Source organism: Bidens hawaiensis, unplaced genomic scaffold, assembly GCF_021521415.1.
Source record: "Bidens hawaiensis isolate Kalapana, Puna unplaced genomic scaffold, B.hawaiensis_p1.1 tig00015792_1, whole genome shotgun sequence".
NCBI lineage: Eukaryota > Viridiplantae > Streptophyta > Magnoliopsida > Asterales > Asteraceae > Bidens > Bidens hawaiensis.
Window position 1 is genome coordinate 244,849 of NW_027492411.1, and position 27,454 is coordinate 272,302.

The 27,454-nt window shown below is 37.9% G+C and overlaps 1 pseudogene; it reads right to left on the reverse strand.

Annotated features, from left to right (window-relative positions):
- The window catches only part of LOC143549798 (LRR receptor-like serine/threonine-protein kinase RPK2), a 75,672-nt pseudogene that overhangs the window by 21,942 nt on the left and 26,276 nt on the right, over positions 1–27,454 (reverse strand).

Consider the following 27,454-nt stretch of genomic DNA (forward strand, 5'->3'; position numbering starts at 1 on the left):
TCACCTGAAATTATATTTTATATGATAAGTAGTCTTTTATGCTATGTTATTTGATAGAAACTGCAGTTTTTAGAGATTATTTGATGCCGAAAAGATGTATATTTCTATGTACATCATAGACACTGGATATTACATTAAAAGTGGCTATATATGTTTACTTTCCACTCAAACACTCCTTTGTATATTATAGTGTGGCTATTGTCTTACCGTTTGTCACACATAATGCTTTTCGTAATTTAAAGTGTGGCTATTGTCAAACTTTTCGTCACATATAGTGAGGTACTGTGTGGCTAATCATATCATATAGACACCGGAGGTTATCGTCAATGTGGCTAAAAATGTGAACTTATGAGTCATACAATCTTTTGTAGTTTGTGGTGTGGCCATTGTCTTACCGTTTGTCACACATAATGCTTTTCCTAATTTAAAGTGTGGCTATTGTCAAACTTTTCGTCACACATATTAATGTATTGTGTGACCAATCATATCATATAGACACTGGAGGTTATTGTCAATGTGGCTAAAAATGTGAACTTGCCACTCAAACACTCTTTTGTAGTTTGTGGTGTGGCCATTGTCTTACCGTTTGTTACACATAATGCTTTTGTAATATAAAGTGTGGCTATTATCATACTTTTGGTCACACATAGATAAATGTGACTATTTTATAAGTTTAACAAACCCAATAACATAAATTCAAAACAAGTTTACATTAACAAACCTTCATTAATAACTTATGAATTCAAAATATTTGAAAATAATACTAATTACTATCGACCTCAAACTTTCTCAGAAACTCGTCAAATTGTTTTTGCCTCCTTTCTTCATTTTCCTTAAGTTCTTTTTTCCATTTATTCCATTCGTTTCACTCGTTCTTCCAACTCGTTTCTTGACTTCCTTTCATCCTTTTCCATTTCGCTCTAACTTTTAGAACCTAAAATTGTTAAAATATTAGCATCATAACTAGTAAAGGGTTAATGTGAGGCGAAACCTCAAAGCACGACGACTATCACGCACAATCACATTAGACATGATGTATACACAAACAAAAACTTGAATCGACGACTCGTTGGTGATATAATCAATGTAAACTGTACTAAAAAGTCCTAACATGTATTCACACATCGTATCATGGCAAATAAACCAAACATTCATCATACAACTTAACTTATGATCACTTAGTTCACGAGACAGATTATAACGTGTACAAACTGATTTTATTCACTAAGAAAAGTTTAAGTATAAATTCTACAAAATTTAACACAGTAGAATATATGAATTAGGTTTCTCAAAAGAATTTTATTATATTTTTCTCACATATAAAACTCACAATAATTCAATCATTACAGATATGTACCAATAGTTCAGCAGATTGCACAACAAAAACTTGTTTAATAGTTCTATCAAATCATTAAACTAAATTGTGCAAGACCAATCGGGTTATCTTCAAAACTCATAATACTAACTTTCAGAACTGAAAATAACCCGTTTGGTTTTGTCATTAGGGAGTTATGGTGTTGGAAAGACAGGCCAAAATATAACTCCCTGAATCAGCTTTGACCAGTGTTTTTGTAAAATCATAAAAACTATTCAAAACGTGTCCAAAAATTACAAACTTTACCTTTCTGGAAACTAGACTCATAGTGTTATATCCTAGAATCAAAAATCGTTTAGTAATCATTGTTTAACATCATGTTACATACCAATAAATAAACGAAAACGAATATGTCAGCAAACTGTTGTCATCAAACAAGTGAAATACATACCTTTTTAGTGATGAAGGAAGATGTACTAAGCTTCAATTACAAGAAATAACACTTCAATTTGAAAATACCCAAACTTGGTTCTTAGGGTTCTTCACACTCAACACGAATCTGGCAAAAATCAAGATAGAATTGATGGAAGCCGATACCACACGTGAATTCCTCTCGCAAAAATAGTTAGATTAGAGCCCGGAATCAAAGGGTTTGGTTAAGAATTGAGTGAGTTAGAGAATTAATGATTGAGAATTATGATGGGTGTAAAAAGATGAAGAAGAAATATAATAAGAAGGAATTAAGAGAAAGAAAAAAAGGTAGGTTAAATATGTGGTCAAAATAAATTTAAGAATGGAAGGGTAATTCAAAATTTTTTGAAGAAAAGAGGGGGGTGAATTTAATTTGAAATTTTGAGGGAAGTGAAATTAATATGAACTAAATATGAATTTAAATATGAATTTAATTTATATTTAATAATTAAAATAAAGAGTTGTTAGTGTAAATATATATATATATATATATATATATATATATAACAACTAATTAAACCTTAAATAATTTAAGAAATTGTATAATAAATATAAAAACATATAAAATAAATACAAGTGATATTTATAGTTGCTCTAAAGGAGTTGTATAAGAGTGTAGTAATCAGTGTTAACGCCCAATAAACCATACTTTCATTAGTGGGTCATACTAGTTCTTGATCGGTGTTAGTGTCCCATTATAGCATCTATCATGTCACAATTGCTCTAAAAGAGTTGTATATGAGTGTCATTAGTCATGGTTAGGTGTTAACGCCTGAAACACACCATACTTTCATCAATAGGCCTTATTTGGCCATGATTTGTGTCAATGGCCCAACATGTTATACATTCATCAATGAGCCTTGATTGGTATTAGTGGTCATTATAGCATCTATCATGTCCCCGTTGCTACAAGAGGGTTGTATATGAGTGTAGTGAGCCATAGGCATGTGTCAACGCCCGATAACATGTCATACTTTTATTAATGGGCCATATTGGGCCTTGATTGTTGTTAATGGCCAATATCTTCTCTATCATGTCATAGTTACGTTAACAGGTTGTATAGGAGTGTAGTGAGTCATAGTTGGTCGTCATACTTTGCATTAATGGGCCGTCTTGGGCCTTGATTATTGTTAGTGACCCATTGTAGTCTCTATCATATCATAGTTGCTCTAAAAGGGTTGAATATGAGTTTAGTGAGTCATAGTTTGGTTAAGCTCAATAATATGTCATACTTTCATCAATGGGCCTTATTGGATCTTGATTGTTGTTAATGGCCAGTATGGTCTCTATCATGTCATAGTTACGTTAACAGGTTGTATAGGAGTGTAGTGAGTCATAGTTGGTCTCATCAAATGGCGTTGATTGGTATTAGTGGCCCGTTATATCACCTATCATGTCATAGTCGCTACAAGGAGGTTGTATATGAGTGTAGTGAGTCATAGTCATGTGTCAACACCCTATAACATGTTATACTTTTGTTAATGGAACATATTGGACCTTGATTGTTGTTAATGGCCCAATATATCTATATCATGTCATAGTTAATTTAACAGGTTGTATAGGAGTATAGTGACTCATGGTTGGTGTTAACGCCCAGTAGCATGTCATACTTTGCATTAATGGGCCGTATTGGGCCTTGATTGTTGTTAGTGACCCATTGTAGTCTCTATCATATCATAGTTGCTCTAAAAGGGTTGAATATGAGTTTAGTGAGTCGTAGTTTGGTTAACGCCCAATAATATGTCATACTTTCATCAATGGGCCTTATTGGACCTTAACTGGTGTTTGTGGCCCATTATAGCCTTTTTCACATCATAGTTGCTCTAAGAAGGTTGTATAGGAATATGTTATTAGTCATAGTTAGAAGTTAATGGCCGATAACATGTGATACTTTCATCAATAGGTCTTATTAGGCCTTGTTGGTGTTAATGGCCCATTATAGCCTTTTCCATGTCATAGTCGCTCTAATGGGCCATATTAGGGCTTGAAATCTCTTAGTGGCCTATTATGGCATGTGATATGTAACATTAGATATTTAAGGGTTATATCATGTTATAGGGAGTCCTATTAGACCATAATAGACAAAAACAAGTCATACATATCCTAATGGGCCATATTGGGCCTTGAAATCTCTAATGGCCCATTATGCATATAATTTTAAATTGTGTCTTAAGAGGTACAACTCGCCTAACCCATCGATACATTAAACATAGGGGTGGCAAATGGGTTAGGTTGGATCGAAACGGGTTATGGGTCAGAACAGGTTAGGGTCGAAACGTGTTAGGGTTGGAACGGGTCAACTAAAAAAAGGTTGTTATGATTCGGATCGAAATGGGTCAGGGTCAAAAGGTTCGGGTCATAATGGTCCCGGGTCAAAATGGGTTTTGGGTCTTTTTTTTGAATAAGGACAACAGAGGAAATGTTTAAGTTTTATCATTAAAGTTCATGTTCCAGTCTAGTTCGTTTCAGCACTTAACAGCTCATTTTTACAGCAAACAACATGCTAAACAGCTCGTTTTAGCGATATTTCAGTTCGTTTCAGCACTTAACAGCTCGTTTTAACAGCAAACAACATGTTAAACAGCTCGTTTCAGCATGTTTTCAGTTCGTTTCAGCACGTAACAGCTCGTTTTTATAGCAAACATCATGTTAAACAGCTCATTTCAGCGATGTTTCAGTCCGTTTAAGCACTTAACAGCTCGTTTCAGCACTTAAAAGCTCGTTTTTACAGCAAACAACATGCTAAACAGTTCGTTTCAGCGATTTTCAGTCCATTTCAGCTTTAACAGCTCATTTTAACAGCAAACAACATGTTAAACAACTCATTTCAGCAAGTTTTCAGTTTGTTTCAGCATGTAACAGCTCGTTTTTACAGCAAACATCATGTTAAACAGCTCGTTTCAGCGATTTTTCAGTCCGTTTCAGCACTTAACAGCTCGTTTCAGCACTTAACAGATCGTTTCAACGCGTTTTGACTAGTTTTGCAGCAATTCAACAATAAAAAATCAGCAGTTCAGCTCGTTTTTGCCCGTTTCAGCAGGTTACATAACCAATACTTCAAAACGTTTTGTGTTTTCAATCCAGAAAACAAGTATAGGCAAACATTTAGTGTTTTCAAAACTAGTATGCAAGTATGTCCGTGTTTTCAATCCAAAGCCTGGTGTCGCGTGTAACAGAGTTTTCTCAAAACCAAATGAATGCATTTGACTCGCTAACTGTTACCTAGTACAAGTGTTTTAAGTTATCAGAGTATGTGCAACAACACATTACTCTAAGACCCACGTATGAACTCACACACAAACACAAACTTGACCCGACGAATCGTTGGTGATAATAAGTAATGTCAACAGTACCGAAAGTCCTAACATGTATCCACACATCATATCATGGCAAAGCAACCAAATATTCATCATACAACTTAACTTATGATCATTCAGTTCACGAGACAGATTCTGGCATGTACAAACTGATTTTATTCACAAAGAAAAGATTAAGGATAAATTCTACAAAATTTACCAAACTATTTTTATTATATTTTTCTCAAGCATAGAAACTCACAATAATTCAACCATTGCAGATAGGTACTAACAGTTCAGTAGATTGCGCAACAAAAACTAATTTAATATTTATATCAACTCATTAAACCAAATTGTGTAAGACCAATTGGGTTATCTTTCAAACTCATAATACTAAGTTCCAGAAGTGGAACCAACCCATTTGGGCTTGTCATTAGGGATTTATGGTGTCCGAAAAATGGATCGGAATATAACTCCCCATATCAGCTTTGACATATGTTTTTGTAAAATCATAAAAGGTATTCAACACTCATCCAAAAATTACAAAATTTACCTTTCTGGAAACTAGACTCAGAATAATATATCCGAAATTCAAGAATCGATCAATAATAACTGTTTAACATCGAGTTACAGACCAATCAATAAACAAGAACGAATCTGTCAGCCAACTGTTCTAAAAAAAACTCAAACCCTAACATGTTTATGACATCTCCGGGGTTCTAATTAATCATGTTTAAAACCCCCGTTAGATTTGATCGCATGATGGTTGATGAAGTTTGGAGAAAGAAGCAAAGTGATGAAGAAGAGTATTGAGCTTCAATCAATGTTTACGAATTAGGTTTGTAATTAGGTGGAGGTGAAGATGATGGTCACATGAAGCATAAAGTGTGGCCAATAACTAATAATAGTCACATTTGTTGTTTTGCTATCACTATTAGCTTTTAGCCACACATAAAATATTATAAGTGGCTAACAAACAATGTTATATGGTCACATAAACCTTTAAGTGTGACCATATTTATTAATTTTTAGCCACATATGAAACAATTAAAGTGTGACCATTAACTACTAATAATCACACGCTTTGTCTTAATGTCACCGTTAACTTTTGGCTACACATAAAACTTATAAGTGGCTAACAAACAATACTCTATGGTCACATATACCCATAAGTGTGGCCATATATATTAGCTTTAGCCACATCATTAACAAATTACTGTAAGCATAGATAATATTTGGCCACAGTATAGTAAGTGTGGCTAATAAATATCACATTTTTTGTGAAAATGTGGCTAACAGCTACGTTTTTTATCACACAAATTGAATAAGAGTGGCTAAAGGTTCCAGCATGTGTGTTTTTTTGTCACACGAATCTAATATATGTGGCTAAAGGTTCTAACATGTGTGTTTTTAATTCTAACAGGTGCGTTTTTAGTCACACGAACAACAAATATGTGACGAAAGCGAACTTTAGCCACACCTTTAGACCGAGGTGTGGCAAACCGCCCAGAGCATGTGTGTGGCCAAAAGCCAATATTCACGTAGTGACATTTATGGGTTAATACCGAACCATAATAGGGCATTTAAGTCATGAAACGTAAGGTTAATAGAGATAAAAGAACCATACTAGTTCAGCCTGTTCTCATACACAAGCTAAACTCGATTACAATGTTATGTTCGATTAAATCTTATATTCGCTTACAATCATGGATATCGATTACAACTTATACTTGAATACAATTATGGATATCGATTACATCTTATACTCGATTACATGAATTAAAGTCGCATACAATATGATTTTCGATTACATTTAAAAAGTCGAATACATTCATAAGACTCGCTTAACATACTGAGTTCGATTACAATCCGGATACTCGATCACATTGTATATTCGAATACAATGGAATACTCAATTACAATATACGTATTACAACGGGCTAGTTCGCATACACTGGAGCTAGTCGCGTACATGGTCTAAATTCGGATACATATGCAAATCGCATACATCATAAGGACCCGATTATTTTGTAAATATGAATACGAACTAAATTCTAAGTAAATGAATACAAGAATAAAGAAAAGAAAGAAAAGAATACATTACATCACAAAAAAATTCTAAGTATATTGTAATCTAAAACAAGACTATTATATTAGACCAGGCTTAGCCATTTTGGCTTAAATATGAATAATATGATAGGACAAGTATTGATGCATGTAATTAATATACAGTTAGCCGAGCTCAGTTAAAAAAAGGGATCACGATTAACGGAGAACATAAACAGCTGAGTTTCTCGCTCCATTTCCTTGTTATGTTTTCGGGGTGTGTGCATACTCGATGTTATAGTTAATACACTTACCTTAAATGGTAAGTGTATGCCATGTATGATTTTTATGTTATTTATGTATATCTTAAATGTGAATGAAAGCTTGTCGGTATGTGAACGATCTTCGGAAATTGCATGTATTGATAAGGGAGGTATGTATAGGATAGCTGAAGGTATATGATAGATATATGTATAACATATGAGTATGTATAAATGATTAAAGAAAGCATATGTATGTTACGGGTATGTAAAGACAGTATGTAAAAAAGATGAAGAAATAAGTGATCAGACCCTAATAATATCTGAGATAGAGAAGAAAGGGATCGGACCCTAACAATATCTGAGATAGAGAAGAAAAGAGGGATTAGACCCTAATAATATCTGAGATAGACAAGAAAGTGATCAAACCCTAATAATATCTGAGATAGACAAGGAAAAAAGGGATCATCCCCTAATAATATCCGAGATAGACAAGAAAGGGATCAGACCCTAATAGTAACCGAGATAGACAAGGTAAAAGGGATCAGACCCTAATAATATTTGAGATAGATAAGGAAAGAGGGATCAGGCCCTAATAATATTTAAGATAGAAAGAACAGTAATTATATAGTATGAAAGTAATAAAGTATGAGCGTATGTATGAAATTATGTAATGAAAGTAAATTAGTAAAGTAATTATTATGTATCTTTGGATGCATAATTGAAGATAAGTATATGTATTGTATGATGTGTGATTAACAAGAACTCACTCAGCGTAGCTGACTTTTAGTATGCACGCAGGTGAGTAGGATGAGACAACTGGCTTGAGCGGGGACACATGACAGAAGAATAAGATTTTGGCATTTGAAGACGCAAGATGTTTTATATTTATTGTTTTAATTTTGAAAGACAAGAATGCTTTAAGACATGTTATGAATTATTATTGCAATGTTATGAACGTTTTATATTTCGCATAAAGTTTTAATTAACTATGATATTTAGAACTGTGTTTATGAGTAAATCCAACGTCCAAAGTGAGGCACCAGTAGCGGGGCCTTACAAGTTGGTATCAGAGCATAAGTTCGAGAGAATTAAGCATCCTACATGCTTAGACTCGAACAGAAAATGAGATTTAAGTAAGAAAAGAAAGAAGATGCCAGTTCAAGATAGCCATGTGTCACTCAAGCAAGCTAAGTAAAGGTAAAGTATGTGATTAATTTCACATGTAAAGTAGAATGACGAATGAATGCTAGCCTAATTGCTAGAGAATGAGGTATGATGTTAGCTTAATTGCTAAATAAAGAATGTTGAATGCTAGCTTAATTGCTAGGGATAGGAGTATATGATGATATAAACTGTTTGATTGTCTAACCGTTAGAATTAGAACTAGCACAAGTGGACTCATAAAAGGAAGTGTTTAGGACATAGAAAGTAACGTGATCAGCTAATCACAGCTGGTCACTGTTATTTCCTGTAAGCCTTACTATCATTGTACTAAATAGTTTCTTGAGTGATGACGTTTGTGTTTCCTTAGAGATAAGATAGTTGAGTGATACAAAGGGACAAGCGCGAGGAGGTAGTACTGGACGCTGTGGTAAGACACGTGCCAACAAGATAACCTTATTGAAGAAGGTGACAAAGCGATATATGAAAGCAATAGGACTTAGACTTTGGGAAGTAACGAAGAAGGATCACACTTGGAGCTTGTAGTCTAATATTAATGAAGTTACTAAATTGTTTCACACTACAATGCCAACAATGTTCGGTGAAGCATCAAAGGTAGCCAAAGTGGGAAATCCAAATGGAAGCGACATGAAAGAAATAGAGATAAGCCAACTAGAATGAGTCAAGAGATGTGGTATGTCTGCAATAGTTGACTCCATAAAAGGGACTTGTTGGGATCGTGAGTAACGAAGTGAAGGATGAGAAAGTAGAGATTATCGAGATGGACGGGTAATTGTCAAGGTATCCTAATTGAAAGGCATGAAAGGATGAGGATACATAGTGTAGAAATTATGAAAGGAAGACGCTAAGAAGAATATAGTTGTGTACCTGAGACTTTGTGGAAGAGACCACTAGCGATACTTTCGTTAAAGTATGAGAATGGTTAATAATTGTGAGGTAGAACTAGGGGGACGTGAGTTCCTTGCTACTCTTTATGTTCAAACTTAAGAGAGTTCGATGTAGTTTGGGAATGGATTTATTGTTTGAGCGTAAGGCTCATATAACATGTAAGACCAAGTTGATAAGGTTTATGTCTTTGGATGGCGGTACAATGAAAATTTATAGTATTAAGGAAAGTTCAAGGCTTACGCCTTGTTCCTTGTAAGCATTTATAGTTTTGGCCTAAAACAGTTAGGGAAAATTTATGGGTTAATACCGAACCATAATAGGGTGTTAAGGTCATGAAACGTAAGGTTAATGGAGATAAAAGAACCAAAATAGTTCAGCCCGTTCTCATACACAAGCTAAACTCGATTACAATGTTATGTTCGATTACATCTTATATTAGATTACAATCATGGATATCGATTACAACTTATACTCGATTACAATTATGGATATCGATTACATCTTATACTAGATTACATGAATTAAAGTCGCATACAATATGATTTTCGATTACATTTCATAACTCGAATACATTCATATGACCCGCTTACAATAATGAGTTCGATTACAATCTGGATACTCGATAACATTGTATATTCAAATACAATGGAATACTCGATTACAATATACGTATTCGATTACAACGGGCTAGTTCGCATACATTGGAGCTAGTCGCGTACATGGTCTAAGCTTGATTACAATGGACAGAGTTCGGATACATATGCAAATCGCATACATCATAAGGACCCGATTATATTGTAAATTTGAATACGAACTAAATTCTAAGTAAATGAATACAAGAATAAAGAAAAGAATACATTACATCACAAAAAATATTCTAAGTAAATTGTAATCTAAAACAAGACTATTAGATTAGACCAGACTTAGCCATTTTGACTGAAATATGAATAATACGATAGGACAAGTATTGATGCATGTAATTAATATACAGTTAGCGGAGCTCAGTTAAAGAGAGGGATCACGATTACGGAGAACGTAAACAGGTGAGTTTCTAGCCCCATTTCCTTGTTATGTTTTGGGGGATGTGTGCATACTCGATGTGATAGTTAATACACTTACTTTAAATATTAAGTGTATGCCATGTATGATTTATATGTTATTTATGTATATCTTAAATGTGAATGAAAGCTTGTCGGTATGTGAACGATCTTCGGATGTTGCATGTATTGACAAGGGAGGTATGTATAGGATAGCTGAAGGTATATGATAGAAATATGTATAACATATGAGTATGTATAAATGATTAAAGAAAGCATATGTTACGGGTATCTAAAGACAATATGTTAAAAGATGAAGAAGTAAGGGATCAGACCCTACTAGTATCTGAGATAGAGAAGAAAGGGATCGGACCCTAATAATATCTGAGATAGAGAAGAAAAGAGGTATCAGGCCCTAATAATATTTGAGATAGACAAGAAAGGGATCAAACCCTAATAATATCTGAGATAGACAAGGAAAAAGGGATCAGACCCTAAAAATATTTGCGATAGACAAGAAAGGGATCAGACCCTAATAATATCTGAGATAGACAAGGAAAAAAGGATCAGACCCTAATAATATCTGAGATAGAAAAGGAAAGAGGGATCATGCCCTAATAATATCTGAGATGGAAAGGACAGTAATTATATAGTATGAAAGTAATAAAGTATGAGCGTATGTATGAAATTATGTAATGAAAGCAAATTAGGAAAGTAATTACTATGTATCTTTGGATGCATAATTGAAGGTAAGTATATGTATTGTATGATGTGTGATTAACTAGAACTCACTAAGCGTAGCTGACTTTTAGTATGCACGCAGGTGAGTAGGATGAAACAGCTGGCTTGAGCGGGGACACATGGCAGAAGAATAAGAGTCTGGCATCTGAAGACGCAAGATGTTTTATATTTAATGTTTTAATTTTGAAATACAATAATGCTTTAAGACATGTTATGAATTATTATTGTAATGTTTTGAAAGTTTTATATTCCGCGTAAAGTTTTAATTAACTATGATATTTAGAATTGTGTTTATGAGTAAATCCAACGTCCAAAGTGAGGCACCGGTAGCGGGGCCTTACATAGGGTTTCCGAGAACTTTACTGCATTTTATCAAATTATCATTCGGTGGTAACAGGCCTGATAAGTTATTAAATGAAACATTGAATTTCACAATTATTTTCAAGTCGGCTAAACCTAACTATATCAGTCCAAAAAGTTTGTTATCATTAAGCAAAAGAACCGATAAATTCTTCAAATAAATGAGATTTTCTATGATCTGACCGGTTAACGAATTTGATGAAAGTTCTAAAACTTCTAACGAACCAAGTTTTCCGAAACTCGTAAAGATTTGACCCATCAGATTATTGCCCGATATTGAAAGACTCTTGAGATCTTTAATATTGTTAAAACTAACAGGTATTTCTTCGGATAACATATTCCAACTTAAATTAATAGCTATAAGAGAACCCAACTTGCTAAAACTAGCGGGAATTGCACCGTGAATACGATTCCCCGACACATCCAAAAAAGAAAAACTTTGGCAAATTTGACCGATGTTTGAAGGGAGTTAACCTGATAAGGCGTTTGAGCTCACATTAACAACCATCGCTTTCAATTTCGCACAGTTTTAAAATAATGTCTCCGGAAACTCACCGGTAAAATCGTTTTCACCCGCGAGAAACGCATACACGGTCTTCTCCCTTGTTCTTGCAATCAAGATAGAATCTAACTGGCTCGTTAAATTATAGCCACTAAAATTAAGAATAATCGAAAATATCCATCATTTAACAACAATGTAAGGGCATTTTGGCCTTCAGAAGCAAAATATTTAACGTGTGGATTAGACGGATTAACCGGTTCACACGGTGTATCTAAAAGATGGAATCAGGTCTGAGAGCTGATTACCACTAACATCAGCAACCTTCATACACGGAAAAACACCAAGTTTATCACTGATTTAGCATGTCAACTTATTCGAGCCCAAATCAAGGTGATACAACTTCTTACAAAGATTCAACAAGTGTGAGATTCCACCAACAAAAAGATTCTGGGCCAAATTCACCATCTCCAAACTATCGCACGACCCCCAATTATAAGGAAACGAGACCTCTAAAAGCATTCTCGCGGCCCATAAAACTTTCAGGTTCGGGAGTGTAGTGATTTCCGACGGATTCATGCCTTCAAAGTAGTTAAACTCATCTCCTGGTCCCATTTGTGACAAATTGTTGGCATTATAAAAGCTAGGAATCGGGTTTAACAAGTTGAACAACACAAGGATTGATAGGTTTAAACAGTTACCAAGTTCACGCGGGATTGCACCACTTAAATAATTCCTAGAAAGATCTAGAACATTTAGCATTTCAATTCTACCAAGTTGACTCAGGATTTCGTCTTGGAGCAAATTCTAATACAATAAAAGTGATTGTTACTTAGTGCAGTTTGATAAACTAACCAGGATCCCACCATATAAAAGATTACCTGCAAGCTCTAAATGTTCAAGATTTCCACAGTTATATCCGATCTCACTCGGGATTTGGCCGGATAACTGGTTAAACGACATATATACCCCTCTCAAATATCCAAATTCACTAACAAAATTAGGAACCGATCCATTAATCCGTCTCCCTGCAAGATTCAAAACCTCCAATGTCTTGATTTCTGATAATGAATCCGGTATCTCCCCGGATATATGATTAATCCCTAAATTCGGAACCCGAAGGCCTCTTAATCCAGTGAAATGTGCCAGTAAGATTCCAATAATCAAATTCCCTTCAAGATCAATCACTTATAGCTTCTCCAACCCCCAAATCTCAACAGGAATATCCCTGCTCAAATCATTAAACGGAAGCGATACAACCCGAAGCTCCGAAATCTTCCCGATCGCAGCTGAAAAATTCCCGATTAACATCCCAATTTGATCCACACAATCTTTCCTAATCCTAAACCCATACAACATAAACAGATCATACATATCACAAGTAAACCCACCATAATTACCTCCACCAGTAATATTAATCGCCAAAACCCTAGTTAAATTCGAATCACACGTGTGACATTCATGACAAAGGAGATATACATTATTCATTACGTAGAGAGTAAACGATAAATCGGTTAGTTCGTAACGATTAAACGAGTAACCGGCCGATACTGATTGTGACATTCGTCAATTTCGGGTTTTATTTGTATTCGTTTGTGTATTCGTTTATCACGTAAACCGACCCGATTTGTATTCCGAACATTTCAAATATATAAAGTATTGGATTTTATGTTACTAAATCATTCCCACTTGTTGAATTTGAAAAACCCCTTTTACGGATTCGAATACGCCTTTAAACGATCAAATTACATCGAAAACGAAATTCCAGGATGCGAAACAAACCACGCAAGACGCGCTGGACCAACCCACCCCACCCCAGACACGCTGCGCCGGGTGGACAGGGCAAGAGAGGTCGGTCGCGTGGCGCCTAGGGGCCACTGATGCATAAAACTCGTTTTTGGCTTGTTATATCACATGTTTAACCCTCTTAACCAATCAAAATACTTGGAAATCTCTAAAGAAACCTTGTGGATAACCCTAACACCTTATCTTTCCTAGAACAAGCCTCACCACTTATTTGAAACTACTCATACTCATCAAACACGCTCAACCTAAGTTCTAAGCTCCAATCTTCAAGTTCCTACTTTTTTGACCTTCAAGAGTCAAACAAGAGTATCCTTTGTTTTCTACTAAATCCATATGTTTCATGTTGGGTTTTAACAAGATTATCAAAGTGATAAAATCCCTATTTTACCAAAAACGCAGCGGATATAAAAGTTTTAAATCTTGTTAATATGATATGTATAAAACCAATTTTAAACATGCAAAACCCAAACCCGGATCCAAATACGAATTACACACTATCAAATACATGCATGTCACTATAAGTCCATGCATGTTACTACTACCTTTCAATATGACAAAACCGGGTGAAAGAGATGATGATTGAAAGGTAAGAACTTGAATATGGAAGCTCCTCAAGCTAGCATACCCCAAGCTTCAACAACACACCACTTCTAGCTAGGATTTGCACTTGAAATTTTCTTCTTCTTTTCTTATGTTGGATGAAAATACCCAAGAGAGGAAGAGAGAAAAGTTTACTTGGAAATTATGTGTGTTATGAAAGAATGAAAGAGAAAGACTTGGTTTTATATAAAGGCATCTTTCTCTCCACCAATAATAACCATTGCATGTCTCCACTCACCTTGCATGTCTCCACTCAAACATATAATAATATTACATTTGAAAGAGTTATTATCTTTTTCTTTTATAAAACTTTAAACATATATATATATATATATATATATCCATACATATATACTTTTATAAGTTTATAACTTATAACTTATAAAACCTATTATATGTTAAGAGACATGCTTGGTTATTATTATTCACATATTGTTATTTAACCAACTTAAATAACACTATGTAATGTTCTTTCATAAAACATAAATCATCCATATGATTTTTTTATTACACAAGTACATTTTATTTAGAAACCCCTTTCCAAATAACTCAAGTGTTAATATTCCTTTGTTATGATCACATCATATATGAACGAATATTGTGACAATCGTCAATTTCAGGTTAACTCCGTTAACTCAACTTCGTCAATTCAAACTTAAGATCATTGAATCTATAACGCACACTTCATTACATTTAAACTAGGGTTTAAATGACGCTTAACACTTACTACATGTGTAGTCTTTCGGGAATTGCACCGAAACGCAAACAAGTTGACGCAAACGATTGATGAATAAACGAAAAACGTCAAAACAGTAATTATGTGATAATTATGTGTTAGACATATGTGTTGTGTGATAACATGGTTATAAACGTTAACTCAAGATGTAAACAAGTTAGTTTAAGCTAGGAAAAGTAATACTTAAAAGTGGAGGGGCTAAAGTGTAACATAGTATTCTATAAATACTATGTTATAATAAACCCTAACTCTTATTTTTCTTTCTCCCAAAACCGATCAGCCACCCCCTCCATCCCTCTTGGCTGCCGTCACCTTCACACACACATACAACCACCAAATCAAGCCCTTGATTGAAGAACTAGGTGCTAGGAAGGTATAATTGATTATCCTATACATTCTTATTACTTGATTTTGATGTTTGTTGGGTTAATTGTAAACCCTAAGCTGCCGATTTCATATATACATGTAATCAATATGATTGTTGTTGATTGAGTAATGATTTGATAAGTAGAATTGATATTGTAACATGTTGATTGTTGTGTCTTTGATTTGAGTTCAAACAAAAACCCTAATCTTGTGTGTAATGTGTAATTGATGTGCATGGATGGTTTTTATGGAGTCTAGAGGGTTATATGAATGCATGATAGTTCATAGATTGTTATTATGTTGAGTTTGGATGCAAATAGTTTCTGGACAGAATGTGTATTTGATGTTTAAGTGACTGTAACGAAGTGTAAACATGAAAATTGGTTGAGATAATTAATACTACAGTAAACTAGGTTGAGTCTAGTTTCTAAGGAATATAAACTTGTAATTTTTGGACAAGTAGAAGTTAACTTTTATGATTTTACAAAAACATTGTGCAAAGCTGAGCTGTTAGACCTGCTGTTAGGTTGTTTTGTAAATGTTATATCTCATGAACTACGAGACCAATTGGGTTGGTTTCACTTCTGGAAGTTGACTCATTGAGTTAGGAACCTAACCCAAGTGGTCTTGCATTTATTGGATTTTTCGTTTAACGGTAATTGCAAATAACATTCTGTTGCGCATGAATTTGACTGTTATGAGTTTGCTGTAATGATTTGATGATTGTGAGAAAACTATGTGGAATAAAAATATAATAAAATATGTTCTGGAAACCTAAGACATATATGCTTCTGTGATGATTTTTGGTAAATTAATTGAGATGCTATGATTGGTGGAATAGTACAATCTTTTAAGTAGAATTTCTGTCTCGGTGAAACTAGCTGCTGAGTTTTGTGAAAATGCATGAAATATGATACTTGCTAATTTATTATCGTGTTTTGACCAAATTGCCCTTGAGGGGAATGATTGCAAGATAATTGTCGTGTTTTGACTAAAATGCCCTTGCGGGGAATAACTGCTAATTGATTGTCATAATTTGACCAAAATGCCCTTATGGGGAATGATGGCTAGTTAATTGTCATGATTTGACCAAAATGCCCTTACGGGGAAAAACTGCTAGTGATGTACTTTATGAATACATGACACGTATATGATTGCTTACACATGTAATATGTCACAAATACACTTGTTAAAGTCACACACGATTCACAAACGAAACACGAAACATGTTATGTGCATAGGTATTATGTGCCGGGTCTAGAGACTCGATAATATTCCGACACTTAGAAAAATCTCTTTGTTGTTTTAGAACGCTAGAGAGAGTTTTTCTGTGACGCGCATCTTGGTGATTTAATTTGGGAAATTCTTCGCAAACAGTGAGTTTCACTTTCCCCTCTTTAAACTGTTTTCAAATGCTTTTCACTTGGGGGAGATAACTGTTGGTGCATGTCGTGTAACAGATGATCTTTTGTGTTTGTTAGAATTGAGAGCAACGGTCAAAGGGGAGACTGTTGGTGCATTTTGTGACCGTCGCTATGCAATTCTGACCAGCGGAACGCCACAGGCGAAGTTAGCACAACTTCGCCTTAGGCGAAGTTAGAACAACTTCGCCATAGGCGAAGTTAGCACAACTTCGCCTACTGAAGCCCAGGCCCGAGAATGTTTTATATATATATACGTGTGTCTTGTTTAGGTTTAGTGAATCCAGAAATTAGTGTGTGTTTTGAGTAGTTTGTTTGTTTAGAGAGAGTAAGAGACAAGGTCAGTCGTGTTTTTTGTTTGGTTACGGTATGTAACGTGTTTTTTTGATTATTATATAAGAATCTGCAGATTTGATTATCCCGTTCTTGTATTTGTTCGTGTATTTGTTCGTGTATGTGTTTATGTACGTGTATAATTGTGTTCTTCGTCTTTTACACCAATAAACGAGTCTAGGAGGATCCCGCACTCCAAGACATCGTGCGGATCTCGTATCGATCGGCGACGCCCCGGGGGGATCTACAAGTGGTATCAGAGCCTTAGGCTCTTATGCTATGGTTCGAGATCGGCGTTTTGGTGTTTCTGGCACGAATCTGATGCGTTCTTGGCTGAACAGCGCCGCAGGAGAAGTTATGGGATTCAGGCGAAGTTGCCGTCACTGTTCGTAGGGTTTCGGCGAAGATATAAGGTTAGGCGAAGTTAGCAGCCAAGCGAAGTTTTAGCCAGGTGAAGTTATAGCCAGGCGAAGTTATGGACATGCGAAGTTAACGAGAAAAAAAAAAAAAAAAAGTCTGTATGGCCAGGTGTACACGATTATTGTGAGACCGAAGACGTTCCGTCAACGAGTGAAACTTGTTATCTCTTGGTCTTACGTGTGAACAAATACGTGTCAACTCTGGATTTGGAGTTGAGGTTGTGAATGGGATATTGTTTGAAACTGGATATTGACACATATTCGGGTGTTTGTGGGCAATGAAATTGTTGTTGTTCGAGGTTGACCAACTGAAGAAAGTCAAATTGAACTGAAGGTTTTCGTCATTACTGGATTGCGGTCAGAGCATATTATTTATGTTATTTTCAAGGCGTTCGAGAATTGGATCCTGAAACGTGATGCTTATTTATTAGAGTGAAAATTCTGGAACAAGTTGGATTTAATCGGGAACTAAAGTGTTTATGTTCTTGATCGTTATCCCTGGTGATTGAAGATGCTTCGGATTAATGGTCATGTGTTAGATTCTGTCAAGGTGGTTTTGTGATGAAATTGATCACTTGATGTTGAGTAGTTGAAGATTAAACCTTATCGTATGCCGACGAGTTGGTGAAGTTGTGAAGGAAGCCCAACTTCACGTGTTGGTGAAGTCAGATGGACTCACGTGATTGGTTGAGATGATCTATTGGCACGAGGATGCATGCATTTCAAAGACCTCAATCTATATTGTCGGAGAAGCTTACACTGAAGGGGAGATCTGATATGGAAGACGCTGGGTGATTGGTAGATTTGTGAAGCTACATGACAGATTCAGACACGGCTGGTTGACTGCAAACAGAAGATCATCAGTTAAGAGGGGGACTGTTGGTGCATGTCATGTAACAGATTATCTTTTGTGTTTGTTAGAATTGAGAGCAACGGTCAAAGGGGAGACTGTTGGTGCATTTTGTGACCGTCGCTATGCAATTCTGACCAGCGGAACGCCACAGGCGAAGTTAGCACAACTTCGCCTACTGAAGCCCAGGCCCGAGAATGTTTTATATATATATACGTGTGTCTTGTTTAGGTTTAGTGAATCCAGAAATTAGTGTGTGTTTTGAGTAGTTTGTTTGTTTAGAGAGAGTAAGAGACAAGGTCAGTCGTGTTTTTTGTTTGGTTACGGTATGTAACGTGTTTGTTTGATTATTATATAAGAATCTGCAGATTTGATTATCCCGTTCTTGTATTTGTTCGTGTATTTGTTCGTGTATGTGTTTATGTACGTGTATAATCGTGTTCTTCGTCTTCTACACCAATTAACGAGTCTAGGAGGATTCCGCACTCCTAGACATCGTGCGGATCTCATATCGATCGGCGACACCCCGGCGCGGGGGGAACTTACAATAACATACTCCACAACGCATTTAAGATTTTGTTATAAATTATATATCACTTGTAAAGGCTAAGTTGCAAACGAAACATTTGAAGTCCTACACATCGAACCGGTTAATATTTAGAATAGCGAGTCACTGTTGAGTAGTACTACTGGGTTTGACAAACCCCACCCAACGCTAAACTCGACTGGAGGTCGAGCGGGTGTAATTTTGGCTAACACGTACCATGGTCTGGAGGACCTGGTGACAAGGCACTTAATAAACGAGTCAGCTTCGGTGTCGAACAATTAGTAAATACTTGCTTTATAGGCTAGCTACCTATAGATATATAATTGACATAACACTATCTGGTAACGCAAAACGCAAAACACTGTAACGCAAAACGCTGAACGCAAACGCTAAACGATTTATTTTTATATAACTTGTGAACTCACCAACCTTGTGTTGACACTTTTAGTATGTTATTCTCAGGTAGCCGAGGCGGGCGCGCGGTTTAGGAACATGCATTGCTTGACACATTCTAATTATGCAAAACTTATTTTTAACGGTTATCATTGGTTTTAAGTCGTCCTGCGTGACGCAACTTTTGATTAAAGGTTTTTACGCTTCCGCATTTATTTACTCGTAAACGCTTTCATGGTTTTGAAACTTTATTTTATGGTTTGATTATAACTGATGATTCCGATCCTGTTAGTTCACACCCTCTGACGGTAAAACTCCGTTAGTGGATTTTGAGGGTGTGACAGATTGGTATCAGAGCCATTGGTTATAGCGAACTAGAAGCTGCATGCATACTAGACTATAACCGCGACGACCCATTAGTTATAATGATACGCACTGCATCGGTTTGTGTAGTCTTGTAATCTTATCTCTTTACCTCTTTCACTCATACGCGCGCGCATACACGGCTTACCTGTAGGAATGTCGAAGCCACCCTCATCATCATCCGATTCGATGACGCATGCTCACGGGAAGGAACCGCAGTTACCTACCGCATCGCCGCCCCGAGTAGTCCCGGAACTCGAAGCTTCCGCACCGAAGAGGTACCGCCTATCCGGAGGCATATACGAAAACGACGTTAGCTGGGATTGGTACCTAACATGATCAGACGTATGGTCTATCGCGAACAAGTTCCCCCGTTACCTCACCCGAACCATCCTGCTTATCCCAACACCCTACCACCCATAACCGAGCCTGTAGAGCGAATTCTCGCAGCTGTTGCTTCATGCTTGGAGCGTGACGTGGGTTACATGCGCTATACTAGAGCGAACGTTTCCGGACTGTTAAAAGACGGAACCGAGACTAAGGAGGAGATTGCCCGCATGGCAGCGGCAATGAAGGAAATTCAAGAGGCTAGTGATCAACAGATGAAGATTATGATGAAGATGCAAGCCGAGATGATAGACTTGCAAGAGCAACTCCAGGTAGCAAGGACCCGAACCGAGATAGCTCTAGAGCGTTGCGATGTCTTACAAATGCAACTTGCTCAGAACGCAGCCGAGCCTGAGGCGGAGCCTGAGGCCGAACCTGAAGAAGATCCCGAAGAGGAGCCTGAAGAAGATCCCGAGGAAGATCCCGAGGAGGAACCCAAAGAGGAACCGGAGGAAGAACCGGCTGAGCCAGAGGCACACTCAGAGGTGTCCACAGACGATGTACAAATGTGGAGATCCTTGGATTGGAACTGGCTAACGCAATGAACTGGGAGGAGTTCAAAAGCATGATGCGAGAGGAGTACTGTCCGAAAGAAGAGATTTCAAAGTTAGAGTCAGAATTCTGGTCACTGAATATGGTGGGCTCGGAAATTGAAGCCTACACTACTCGTTCTCACGAGTTGGCTGTGATGTGTCCGCGGATGGTGGATCCGCCGAGTAAGAGGATTGAAATGTACATTGATGGGTTAGCACCGCAGATTCAGGGCATGGTGACGTCTTCCAGACCAGCCACGATTCAACAAGCGATCCGTTTAGCTCACAAACTGACGGATCAGGCTGTGACCCAAGGTGCGTTACCACCTAGGGGTTCAACTACTAAAGCCCGTGACAACCCGAATAATAACAACCACAGCAACAGCAACCCGAGCAGCGGAAAGAGGAAGTTTGACAACACCAGATCTTCATCCTCGAACCTCCCACCGCAACAACACTATCGTAAGCCCGAATTCACTCGGAGCTTTAACAATCAAAGTCACAACAACAATAACAACGGTAGCGGGCAAGGTTCGAGCGGATATGCTGGGAAAAATCCGAAGTGCAATAGGTGCAACTGTCATCATGTTGGCCCGTGTAACCGTGTCAAGTGTCAGAGATGCGGAAAGATGGGTCACTAGGCGAAGGAGTGTAGAGGAGACCTTGCGGCAACAGGTGCTCCTAAACCACCTACGACGACGAAAGGATGTTACGAATGTGGGCAGGAAGGTCATTTCAGGAAAGATTGTCCCAAGCTGAAACAGAACGACAACAATGGGGGTAATGGAAGTGGCAGTAATGGTGGAAGCAATGGCAAGGGAAGAGCTTTTGTGATTGGGTTGGGTCAAGCCCGCAATGATCCGCACGTGGTGACTGGTAAGTTCCCTGTGAACGATTGTTTTGCTTCTGTATTGTTTTGACACTGGAGCTGATAGGAGTTTTGTGTCGAAAGCCTTTAGCCAACTCTTAGTCTTAACTCCAACTCCGTTAGATGCTAAGTTTCCTGTTGAATTAGCTGACGGTAAGACTATAGTAACGACTCATGTACTTGCGGGATGTAAGTTAAAACTGTCAGGTCATGTCTTTGATATTGACCTTATTCCTTTTACGCTTAGTAGTTTCGATGTCGTGGTCGGCATGGACTGGTTATCCGAGAATCGAGCGGAGATTATATGTCACGACAAGATAGTTCACATTTCTACCCCTCCCGTCGAGATCATTTCGGTCCGAGGTGAGAGGAGCGGCATGACCACCAGTGTCATTACCCTTATGAAGGCACAGAAGTATCTACGAAAGGGTCATCCGGAAATTTTGGCGCAGATTGTTGAGAAACCCGCGGAGGAGAAGCGAATTGAAGATATACCGATTGTGCGAGATTATCCGGAGGTTTTCCCGGAGGATTTGCCTGGACTCCCTTCTATTCGTCAAGTCGAATTCCAAATCGAGTTGACACCCGGTGCAGCACCCATAGCACGAGCCCCGTATCGGCTCGCACCGGCGGAGCTTCAGGAACTGTCCACTCAGTTGCAAGATTTGTTGGATAAGGGTTTTATCCAACCTAGCTCATCGCCGTGGGGAGCCCCTGTCTTGTTTGTCCGAAAGAAAGACGGGACTTTCCGCATGTGTATCGACTACCGGGAGTTGAGCAAAGTGACGGTCAAGAACCGTTATCCTTTACCCCGAATCGATGATTTGTTTGACCAGCTTCAAGGATCGAGTTACTACTCGAAGATCGATCTGCGATCCGGTTACCATCAGCTAAGAGTGCGCGAAGAAGATATCTCTAAGACGGCTTTCAGAACGCGGTATGGTCACTACGAGTTTTCGGTTATGCCTTTTGGCTTAACCAACGCACCAGCCGTATTTATGGATCTCATGAACCGAGTATGCAAGGCGTACCTCGACAAGTTTGTGATTGTTTTCATTGATGATATTCTCGTCTACTCCAAGAACGAAGCTGACCACGAAGAACACTTAAGGGAAATTCTGGAATTGTTGAAGAAGGAACAACTGTATGCTAAACTCTCGAAATGTGAATTTTGGCTTCGCGAAGTTCACTTTTTAGGACATGTGATCAACGAGAATGGTATCCATGTCGATCCCGGTAAGGTAGAGGCCATCAACAACTGGGAAGCACCTAAGACTCTGACTGAGGTGCGACAATTCCTAGGACTGGCCGGCCACTACCGGCGTTTCATCGAGGGATTTTCAAAGATTGCTCAACCCCTCACCGCTTTGACTCACAAAGGTACTAAGTACAATTGGGGTGATGCGCAAGGATCCGCTTTTCAACTGTTGAAAACCAAACTTTGTAGCGCCCCTATTCTAGCCCTCCCCGAGGGAACAGAAAATTTTGAGGTACACTGTGACGCATCTATACAAGGTCTCGGTTGTGTGCTGATGCAACTCGAGAAGGTTATAGCCTACGCCTCTCGACAACTACGGGATCACGAGAAGAACTACACGACCCACGATTTGGAACTCGGAGCTGTGGTGTTCGCTCTTAAGATATGGAGGCATTACTTGTACGGTACCAAGTTTACCATTTACACCGAGCACAAGAGTCTCCAACATATCTACGATCAGAAGGAGCTGAACATGCGACAGCGTTGTTGGGTCGAGCTGCTCAAGGATTATGATTTGTGCCATCAAGTACCACCCTGGCAAGGCCAATGTAGTGGCCGACGCCCTCAGCAGAAAAGAAACAGATAAACCCAGACGAGTGCGAGCATTGCAACTCACGATTCATGCCAGCTTACCCGATCAGATTCGCGATGCGCAACTTGAAGCTTTGAAAGATGACAATCTTCCATCGGAACTCATGCGGGGCATGGACAAGCAACTTGAAACCAGATCGGACGGGGTCCGATATTTTGAGAACCGGATTTGGGTTCCACGATACGGAGAGTTGAGAACTCTAGTAATGGACGAAGCTCACAAGTCCCGATATTCTATCCACCCTTGCTCAGATAAAATGTATCATGATTTAAAGGCACTTTACTGGTGGCCGAACATGAAAGCCGACATTGCCACCTACGTGAGCAAATGCTTGACTTGTGCCAGAGTCAAGATAGAATACCAGAAACCATCTGGTCTACTGCAACAACCGGAACTCCCAATGTGGAAATGGGAACACATCTCAATGGATTTTATCACGGGTTTACCTAAGACACCAACGGGATGCGATACCATCTGGGTGATCGTTGACCGGTTGACTAAGTCTGCACACTTCTTAGCGATTAAGGAATCGGACAAAATGGAAAGACTGACTCGCGTTTACATGAAAGAAGTGGTGTCTAGGCACGGAGTGCCTGTCTCGATCATTTCCGATCGAGATTCTCGTTTCACTTCGCACTTTTGGAAGTCGCTGCAAAGCGCACTAGGCACCCGTCTTGATATGAGCATAGCATACCATCCTCAGACGGATGGGCAAAGTGAACGAACTATTCAGACCCTGGAGGATATGTTGCGTGCATGCGTATTGGATTTCGGAAAAAGTTGGAAACCTCACTTACCTTTGGTAGAGTTTTCGTATAATAACAGCTACCACGCAAGTATTAAGGCAGCGCCATTTGAAGCGCTGTACGGACGGAAGTGTCGATCACCACTCTGCTGGGCAGAGGTGGGTGATAGCCAAATCACTGGTCCAGAACTGGTACTCAAAACCTCGGAAAAGATAGTTCAAATCCGAAATCGCATGGCAGCAGCACGAGATCGCCAAAAGAGTTACGCCGACAAGCGCCGAAAACCTCTCGAATTTCAAGTGAACAATCGAGTGTTACTCAAAGTCTCACCTTGGAAAGGTGTGGTTCGCTTTGGTAAGCGAAACAAACTCAACCCACGATATGTTGGTCCCTACCGGATAACTGAGCGCGTTGGTCCGGTGGCGTACCGACTGGACCTACCAACGGAACTCAGTGGCATACACGATGTATTCCACGTATCAAATTTGAAGAAATGCATGTCCGATGAAACCCAAGTAATTCCTTTGGAGGAACTGCAAGTTGATGAACAGTTACGTTTCATTGAGGAACCAGTCGTGATTTTGGATTGGAAAACCAAAACGCTCAAACACAGCAAAATTCCAATCGTTAAAGTTCGTTGGAACTCGAGACGTGGACCGGAGTTCACGTGGGAACGCGAGGATCAAATGATGAAAAAGTATCCTCACCTTTTTGAAGGGCTAACCAAACACAGAAAACCGCGAAACCCGGCAAACCGTCAGACATCACCGGAGGTATGAATTAAATTTCGGGACGAAATTTAATTCTACTAGGGGATGATATGACAAACCGAAAATTTTTCTTACTTTTTCAGACACTCATCACGACTTGACTCAAATTTTCGGGACGAAAATTCTTTAACATGGGAATGATGTGACAATCGTCAATTTCAGGTTAACTCCGTTAACTCAACTTCGTCAATTCAAACTTAAGATCATTGAATCTATAACGCACACTTCATTACATTTAAACTAGGGTTTAAATGACGCTTAACACTTACTACATGTGTAGTCTTTCGGGAATTGCACCGAAAAGCAAACGAGTTGACGCAAACGATTGATGAATAAACGAAAAACGTCAAAACAATAATTATGTGATAATTATGTGTTAGACTTATGTGTTGTGTGATAACATGGTTATAAACGTTAACTCAAGATGTAAACAAGTTAGTTTAAGCTAGGAAAAGTAATACTTAAAAGTGGAGGGGCTAAAGTGTAACATAGTATTCTATAAATACTATGTTATAATAAACCCTAACTCTTATTTTTCTTTCTCCCAAAACCGATCAGCCACCCCCTCCATCCCTCTTGGCTGCCGTCACCTTCACACACACATACAACCACCAAATCAAGCCCTTGATTGAAGAACTAGGTGCTAGGAAGGTATAATTGATTATCCTATACATTCTTATTACTTGATTTTGATGTTTGTTGGGTTAATTGTAAACCCTAAGCTGCCGATTTCATATATACATGTAATCAATATGATTGTTGTTGATTGAGTAATGATTTGATAAGTAGAATTGATATTGTAACATGTTGATTGTTGTGTCTTTGATTTGAGTTCAAACAAAAACCCTAATCTTGTGTGTAATGTGTAATTGATGTGCATGGATGGTGTTTATGGAGTCTAGAGGGTTATATGAATGCATGATAGTTCATAGATTGTTATTATGTTGAGTTTGGATGCAAACAGTTTCTGGACAGAATGTGTATTTGATGTTTAAGTGACTGTAACGAAGTGTAAACATGAAAATTGGTTGAGATAATTAATACTACAGTAAACTAGGTTGAGTCTATTTTCTAAGGAATATAAACTTGTAATTTTTGGACAAGTAGAAGTTAACTTTTATGATTTTACAAAAACATTGTGCAAAGCTGAGCTGTTAGACCTGCTGTTAGGTTGTTTTGTAAATGTTATATCTCATGAACTACGAGACCAATTGGGTTGGTTCCACTTCTGGAAGTTGACTCATTGAGTTAGGAACCTAACCCAAGTGGTCTTGCATTTATTGGATTTTTCGTTTAACGGGAATTGCAAATAACATTCTGTTGCGCATGAATTTGACTGTTATGAGTTTGCTGTAATGATTTGATGATTGTGAGAAAACTATGTGGAATAAAAATATAATAAAATATGTTCTGGAAACCTAAGACATATATGCTTCTGTGATGATTTTTGTTAAATTAATTGAGATGCTATGATTGGTGGAATAGTACAATCTTTTAAGTAGAATTTCTGTCTCGGTGAAACTAGCTGCTGAGTTTTGTGAAAATGCATGAAATATGATACTTGCTAATTTATTATCGTGTTTTGACCAAATTGCCCTTGAGGGGAATGATTGCAAGATAATTGTCGTGTTTTGACTAAAATGCCCTTGCGGGGAATAACTGCTAATTGATTGTCATAATTTGACCAAAATGCCCTTATGGGGAATGATGGCTAGTTAATTGTCATGATTTGACCAAAATGCCCTTACGGGGAAAAATTGCTAGTGATGTACTTTATGAATACATGACACGTATATGATTGCTTACACATGTAATGTGTCACAAATACACTTGTTAAAGTCACACACGATTCACAAACGAAACACGAAACATGTTATGTGCATAGGTATTATGTGCCGGGTCTAGAGACTCGATAATATTCCGACACTTAGAAAAATCTCTTTGTTGTTTTAGAACGCTAGAGAGAGTTTTTCTGTGACGCGCATCTTGGTGATTTAATTTGGGAAATTCTTCGCAAACAGTGAGTTTCACTTTCCCCTCTTTAAACTGTTTTCAAACGCTTTTCACTTGGGGGAGATAACATACTCCACAACGCATTTAAGATTTTGTTATAAATTATATATCACTTGTAAAGGCTAAGTGGCAAACGGAACATTTGAAGTCCTACACATCGAACCGGTTAATATTTAGAATAGCGAGTCACTGTTGAGTAGTACTACTGGGTTTGACAAACCCCACCCAACGCTAAACTCGACTAGAGGTCGAGCGGGTGTAATTTTGGCTAACACGTACCATGGTCTGGAGGACCTGGTGACAAGGCACTTAATAAACGAGTCAGCTTCGGTGTCGAACACTTAGTAAATACTTG